This window comes from Protobothrops mucrosquamatus, unplaced genomic scaffold (assembly GCF_001527695.2).
Source record: "Protobothrops mucrosquamatus isolate PMUCROS unplaced genomic scaffold, P.Mucros_1.0 scaffold916, whole genome shotgun sequence".
Classification (NCBI taxonomy): domain Eukaryota; kingdom Metazoa; phylum Chordata; class Lepidosauria; order Squamata; family Viperidae; genus Protobothrops; species Protobothrops mucrosquamatus.
Genome location: NW_015387167.1, coordinates 97,835 through 105,820, shown reverse-complemented (window position 1 = coordinate 105,820; position 7,986 = coordinate 97,835).

The following is a 7,986-nucleotide window of genomic DNA, read 5'->3' as shown; positions in this document are numbered from 1 at the left end:
TAAGATAAATTGCACTTAAAACTACCAGTTTCCCAAAATGGAATATAAGAAATAGAAAATTATCTGCCTCTATTAATATATTCCTTACTATATAAGTAAAGTTTGTCATTTGAAGTTTGGGGCTTTAGAGAGATATCCTCGCATATATCTAAGAATTAGAATCGATAGTCATGATCCCCGTAATTGAGTGCTTTCCATAATTTTAGTCAATTTTCTACTTTTCTACTTCTACCTGAAATGTCTATAGTTAAATATTAAATTTCCATCAAAAGCAAATACTGTTTAGCGAGGATGAAGTCAACATTGTGTAACTTGGAATCTTAGAAAAGTACATTTCAGTTCTGATAGAACCTCAACAAAATTAAAATTTTGTTAAGTCCCCCAAATTGTTTTTCATTCTTAGTTACTGATTCAGTTCACTTTGACTGGTTACTTTTGCTCCCAACTGTAACTCTTATAGTACCGGTATCTCTAACACCAGTTTCCATGGAAATAGCCATTTTAGCCATTCTCTCAATTGTTAAATTTGTCTTTTTTCAGAATGATTTATTAATGCTTTCCTTAAGAAATACACAAGCTAGCTGGTCTCTCAATGCATTATTTAGCTTTTCACGAAATGTACAATGTTCAGATAGCTTTATCAGTTAAGTGCATACAGGGCTGTCCATTTTTCTGTTTCCACTCATGAAACCATGAATTGCTCTGAAATCCTTAATGGTTTTAGCTCCAGGTAATTCTTGCATTTTTTTTTAAGTCTGCAAGCCTGCATTGTGAAAGTTTTTGTGGGACAGCTAAGCTGCTTAATAAGCTGAATACTTGCATCCCACCACCATTAAAATAATATAAGCATCTCTTTTCAGAACTATCTCATTTACCTCAACTATTTATTCAAGTCTTTCAATAGATTATGTCCAGTCACCTATGATTCTATGCGAGCCATCATTTTCCAATTTTGAATCCAGTTTTGGTCACCACAATAACAAAACAATATTGACACACTAGAAACAGCACAGAGAAGAGCAACAAAGATGATTAGAGGGCTGAAGACTAAAACATATGATGAACAATTGCAGGAACTGGATATGCCTAGCCAAATGAAGAGAAGGACTAGGGTTGACATGATAGCAATTTTCCAATATTTGAGCGGTGTCACAAAGAAGAGGAGGACAACCTATTCTCCAAACTACCTGAGGGAAAGACAAGAAGTAACTGCTGGAAGCTTAACAAAGAGAGATCCAACCTAGAATTAAGGAGAAATTTCTTGTCATTGAGAACAGAATAGAATAGAATAGAATAGAGCTGGAAGGGACCTTGGAGGTCTTCTACTCCAGCCCCCTGCTCAAGCAGGAGGACCTATGCCATCTCAGACAAGTGATTGTTCAGCCTCTTCTTAAAAACCTCCAGTGATGGAGCACCCAGAAGTTCTGGTTGCAAGCCGTTCCACTGGTTAATTGTCTTCACTGTCAGGAATTTTCTCCTTAATTGCTTCTCTCTTTGGTCAGTTTCCAAGCATTGTTTCTTGTCCTGCTTTCTGGTGCTTTGGAGAATAATTTGACCCCCTCTTCTTCAATGGAATGGTTTGCCTCCAGAAGTTGTAGTTGCACCATCACTGGAGGATTTTGTCAGTCATTTGTCTGGAATAGTATACGGTTGGGTCTCCTGTTTCAGCAGGGGGTTGGACTAGAAGACCTCCAAGGTCCCTTCCAACTCTATTATTCTATTATTACCAAGAAAGCTGATCGTCATCCTATACTATTTTTTTCCTTTTCTTTATTCTCTATGAGCAGTTCAGCATTATTGGTTTGTTTGACCATAAGGAATTTTTAGAAGGAGAGGGGTGGGGGGAGAGAGACAGAGACTTTGTCTCCTTCATCAATCACTCTAAGATGACCCATACTGCTCATTACAGAGTAACAAAATGATTTCTGCTGCCTGGCTGAAAAATGTTGTGGTGAGCAAGTAATCTTTAGGAAGGTGGTAGACCATGACTAACTATGATAGATGATTTTGCATATCTCACTGAAGCAGTAACCTTGTCTCATTAGTACAGCTACCAATATCCACCATTTTACAGCATAAGCAAAGAAAATGGTTTATTTGCATTGTCATTTAACATATGGTAGTAAGAACAGTTAACAGAACAAAGGAGAGAAATGCCTGGCTGAAGTTTTAGAAATATTGTGACTTGAGTGAGAAGTGAATTAAGGAAGGCCAAATGCCAGAGGGAACAGATATGGTAGGTTCTTTTGGAGATCTGTCATTGGAGCTTTCCACTAGGATACAATAATGCTGTATTTCCCACTGTATTGTATGGTCTACTTTGAGCTTTGGAATTACCATCACATAATTATGACTTTTATCACTGAACAAAGTAAACAGATGCTATACAAATAAAAATGTTCAATATCAAATGAAACAGGGATGAAATAGAACCCCGTTCTCTTTCATTCTTAACGTATTACAAAATAAATGTACACATATGGAGAAAATAGGCTAGCTACTTCAAAGGATGAAAAAAAGAAAAGGACTGTCATTGTAGGAATAGGGATGGCAAAGGAAGACACCAAGAAAGAGAAGCTTTGGGTTAATTACTTCTTCAAGACAAAATGATACAATAGCGGGTTTGTGTTGTGCGGGGTGCATAGCTAATTGGAGTGCTGTAGGCGTGTTACCTAGCAACTTAACAGAGTGAAGGAAGATTGTACTGAATTTCTTGTGCAAAATATACTCGGCTCAATGTCACGGGCTACATGATGAGGTAACTCAGTGTCATACAATGTCCAAAATGTTGGACTGAGCAAGGAAACCAGTGTACTCTCAGCCACAGAAACTCACTCGGCAAATTCGGGGTTCTTACTCTTGCTCAGCCCACACACTACCTCACAGGGTTGTTGTTGTAGGGCAGGGGTCTTCAAACTTGGCCCTTTTATGACTTGTGGACTTCAACTCCCAGAATTCCTCAGCCAGCGTACCTGGCTGAGGAATTCTGGGAATTGAAGTCCACAAGTCATAAAAGGGCCAAGTTTGAAGACCCCTGTTGTAGGGGAAACAAAATGGAAGAATTATATTGTAAGCCTCCTTGAGTTCCTGATGTAAAGGCGGGATGTACAGGTTGCTAAAAATAGGATGTTTAATCCATAAATGATGAATCTTAGCACTGGAATCTATCCTGAGATTTTGGAAAAGTGGTTTGTGACCAGGTGGAAAACCTTTTGATAGCCATAGGTTGCAGTGGGTAGGAAATGATCAAAATAGACAAATTAATGGGATACTCAGGGATGAGGACAGGATTTTCTGTCTTTTCCAGAGTGTTGGGGGGGGTGTCTTACCTTTAAAAACCATGTTAGGTAAATTGTAGGGTCTATGATATATTTATTAATTCATTTTCTCAAAATTTGAGTGTTATCACTGGCCCTTAAGTTGCCCCATCCCCTTTCAGGTATTCTCCCCACCCAGAGTGAGGTTTTTAGCCCAGACCAAGCTTCCTCTCCTTTTCCTGGATTAGGTAGGTAGGATAGAGATAACGGCCAGAGTTAATGGAGTTCATCTTCCTAAGCAGTGGTTGTGATGAACCACTTTCATCGTTTGTCGTTGGTTTTTCACATACCTGTGCACAACGATGGAAGAAGAATGAAATTTTCACAGTGGAGGAATGGATTATGAAAATGTCAGAATTTCCAGAAATAACAAAACTGACCTGTTCAAATAACAAAAAAACTTTTTAGAAATACTGGAAGCCTTATGTCATGGATGGCCAACATTTTGTCTTGTCTAAGCTGCATTGATTGAAGAGAGATTGTCTTGGGCTGCATATAAAATATATAATATAGTTCATGCATATAAATCACATAATAATGCTAAAGGTTTACAATCTTATGGGGCCACATTATTAACTGTCCAGGACTACATGTGGCTTGTGGGCAGCGGGTTGGACCCATTTGCTTTATATGGACTTTTTGCTGAAAGAAAGCAATGAATTGATGATTTATGGATTTGAAGACTAAGAAAGATGAAGATTAATGCAGTAGTGAAGGGACTTGTAAAATACTCAAGGTGGAAGGGGAACAATAACAACGTAATTATCTGTTGAAAAGAAGGTCAGAAGTCTTCTACATGTTTCTTAACTTTGGCTTTGTTTTTCTTCTTCTGTTTGGTTTGTTATTATTATATGAAAATGTTCAATAAATACAATTCTCCACATATCCATATCTTCTTGCAGAAATCAAGAAAACAGTTGTCATCTGCTTTGCTGATAAGAAACTAAAGGGTAAGGCTTAATTAAGATTCTCAGAAGAAAACTCTCCTAGGAGAAGGAGGGGCTGCAGATAGGCTGGTATACACATCTGCTGCCATGATAACATTAGAGGCAGAGTTAAGAAGGAAAAACATTTCCTTGAGAAGGAAAAACCTAGACATTAGGTTAGAAAAGGAGGTTAAAGGAAAAGGAGGCAGCTAAAATAGCTAAAGTGGAGTTCACTCTAGTAAGTGTAGAGGATAAATAATGGATTTTAAATAAGAGAAAAAGTGCTTAGTGGGCCCCAAAAGGATTGGATAGAACACTTAGTTTAGATTATAAGTGATCATTATAAGTGATCATGTCTATGAAACAGTGTTAATACCTCTCTATAATGCCTTGGTAAGACCACACTTGAAATACTGCATCCAGTTTTGATCACCACAATGTAAAAAAGATGTTGAGACTCTAGAAAGAGTACAGAGAAGAGCAACAAAGATGATTAGGAGACTGGAGGCTAAAACATATAAAGAACGCTTGCTGGAATTGGGTATGTCTGGTTTAATGAAGAGAAGGATGAGGGGTGACATGATAGCAGTGTTTCAATATCTCAGTGGTTGCCATAAAGAAGAGGGAGTCAGGCTATTCTCCAAAGCACCTGAAGGCAGGACAAGAAGCAATGGATGGAAACTAATCAAGGAGAGAACCTAGAACTAAAGAGAAATTTCCTGACAATTAGAACAATTAATCAGTGGAACAACCTGTCTCCAGAAGTTGTGAATGTTCCAACACTGGAAGTTTTTAAGAATAGACTGGACAACCATTTGTCTGAAATGGTATAGTGTTTCCTGCCTGAGCAGGGGGTTGGACTAGAAGACTTCCAAGTCCCTTCCAACTCTGTTGTTGTTGTTGTTGTTGTTGTTGTTGTTGTTGTTGTTGTTGTTAAAATCTGGAGATATGCCAAATAGAAAAAAAATCACAAATTACAAACCGGTGCAGATTTTATGGTGCTAGAAGGGAGATGGAAGATCTAATCAAAGTTTCACCTATCAGAAGAATACCATTGGATCCAGACCAAATGACACTTCATCTGACTGTGAAAGATAGAAATTGCCGCTGAGTTCAAGATGCCTTTTTAAAAACTCCAGATAAGTCTGATATTAGCAAATTAAAGAGATACAAACATGCTGGTTCACACTTATTTTAAACTCATGTTTTATCCTACTAAGAGCTTTACGTTTAAAATAGATTTGCACTAAATGTTAGCGTGCATGGGGGCGGGGGGGGGGGGGAAATCTCCTACACGTTTACAACAAACTACTATGCTGGGAATGGGAAAATTATTTCCAAAAGAATCCACAACAACAGGGAAGTGCAATTGGTTGTTTTATTTGATGAAGCTTGACTGAATTAACTTCTCAATATCTCTGATAGGTGAATAACATCACAAAAAGCAGACATGGAAAGCTGTGTGCTTTATCTTCCAAATTCTTAAAACTGGTAGCATTACAATTCAAACCCAGAAGGAAACTGATACAAGATATATTTATTCCCCTTAAAGAAAGGGTCAAGATCTGCATAAGAGAGGTCAGTCTCCTTGTTAGCTCTGCGACTCTGTCAATATTTCATCCTGTGATAGAGCACATTTCACTCACTTGCTCATGATGGGATGGCTCCATAAGCTCTCTTGAAGTTCCATGTATTGTTTTGGGTATCTGGTTTAATCCCAACCGCAACAAAGTGTACTTTACTTGGAGAACACAACAAAATCATTAATAGCTACTTGAGAGATAGAACTCATTAAAACCATATAGGCACCAATGGGGGAAATTATGTTTTTGCTGGTTATCTTTTTAGGGAACAAAATTAACTACATCTTATTTTTTAATGCATGTTCATGTGTTCATTTCCATTAAGAAATCTTATTAACATTTCTTTCCCAAGAATACATTTTAAGGAACCTGCATTGTTCACATAGCAAATTATGTTTAAATTATTACTGGGGTTCTTTTTCCCCGTACCCCATTTATAATTAATACCACTGATATCAGCCATACTTTTAACCACCAAAATAGCCTATAAATGAGCAAAACAAACTTGGAAAGTTATTTTATAATCTAGAGAAAAGATCAATATTGGTAAGTAGTAAAAGGGAGAGAGTTCTGTTTACATGTATAAAACCTCAATTTTCACGTCAGTTGTTACAGGACCAAAAANCAGAACAAAGGAGAGAAATGCCTGGCTGAAGTTTTAGAAATATTGTGACTTGAGTGAGAAGTGAATTAAGGAAGGCCAAATGCCAGAGGGAACAGATATGGTAGGTTCTTTTGGAGATCTGTCATTGGAGCTTTCCACTAGGATACAATAATGCTGTATTTCCCACTGTATTGTATGGTCTACTTTGAGCTTTGGAATTGCCATCACATAATTATGACTTTTATCACTGAACAGAGTAAACATGCTATACAAATAAAAATGTTCAATATCAAATGAAACAGGGATGAAATAGAACCCCGTTCTCTTTCATTCCTAATGTATTACAAAATAAATGTACACATATGGAGAAAATAGGCTAGCTACTTCAAAGGATGAAAAAAAGAAAAGGACTGTCATTGTAGGAATAGGGATGGCAAAGGAAGACACCAAGAAAGAGAAGCTTTGGGTTAATTACTTCTTCAAGACAAAATGATACAATAGCGGGTTTGTATTGTGCGGGGTGCATAGCTAATTGGAGTGCTGTAGGCGTGTTACCTAGCAACTTAACAGAGTGAAGGAAGATTGTACTGAATTTCTTGTGCAAAATATACTCGGCTCAATGTCACGGGCTACATGATGAGGTAACTCAGTGTCATACAATGTCCAAAATGTTGGACTGAGCAAGGAAACCAGTGTACTCTCAGCCACAGAAACTCACTCGGCAAATTCGGGGTTCTTACTCTTGCTCAGCCCACACACTACCTCACAGGGTTGTTGTTGTAGGCCAGAGGTCTTCAAACTTGGCCCTTTTATGACTTGTGGACTTCAACTCCCAGAATTCCTCAGCCAGCGTACCTGGCTGAGGAATTCTGGGAGTTGAAGTCCACAAGTCATAAAAGGGCCAAGTTTGAAGACCCCTGTTGTAGGGGAAACAAAATGGAAGAATTATATTGTAAGCCTCCTTGAGTTCCTGATGTAAAGGCGGGACGTACAGGTTGCTAAAAATAGGATGTTTAATCCATAAATGATGAATCTTAGCACTGGAATCTATCCTGAGATTTTGGAAAAGTGGTTTGTGACCAGGTGGGAAACCTTTTGATAGCCATAGGTTGCAGTGGGTAGGAAATGATCAAAATAGACAAATCAATGGGATACTCAGGGATGAGGACAGGATTTTCTGTCTTTTCCAGAGTGTTGGGGTGTGTGTCTTACCTTTAAAAACCATGTTAGGTAAATTGTAGGGTCTATGATATATTTATTAGTTTATTTTCTCAAAATGTGAGTGTTATCACTGGCCCTTAAGTTGCCCCAATCCCCTTTCAGATATTCTCCCCACCCAGAGTGAGGTTTTTAGCATGTGTTGTGGCTCCGTCCTGTGGGTCCCTATCATCGGAGGAGGAAGGCTCTGAACATGAAGGAGAGGAGATGGCCAGGCCTCCCTCTCCAGGACCTTCCCCTCTGGTGCGGCCTTCGGTGTCTTCCGACGGAGAGGAGATTGGCCAGGAGCCCGGTGTTTCTGGGATCGGCCAGGAGCCAGGTGCTTCTGGGATTGGCCA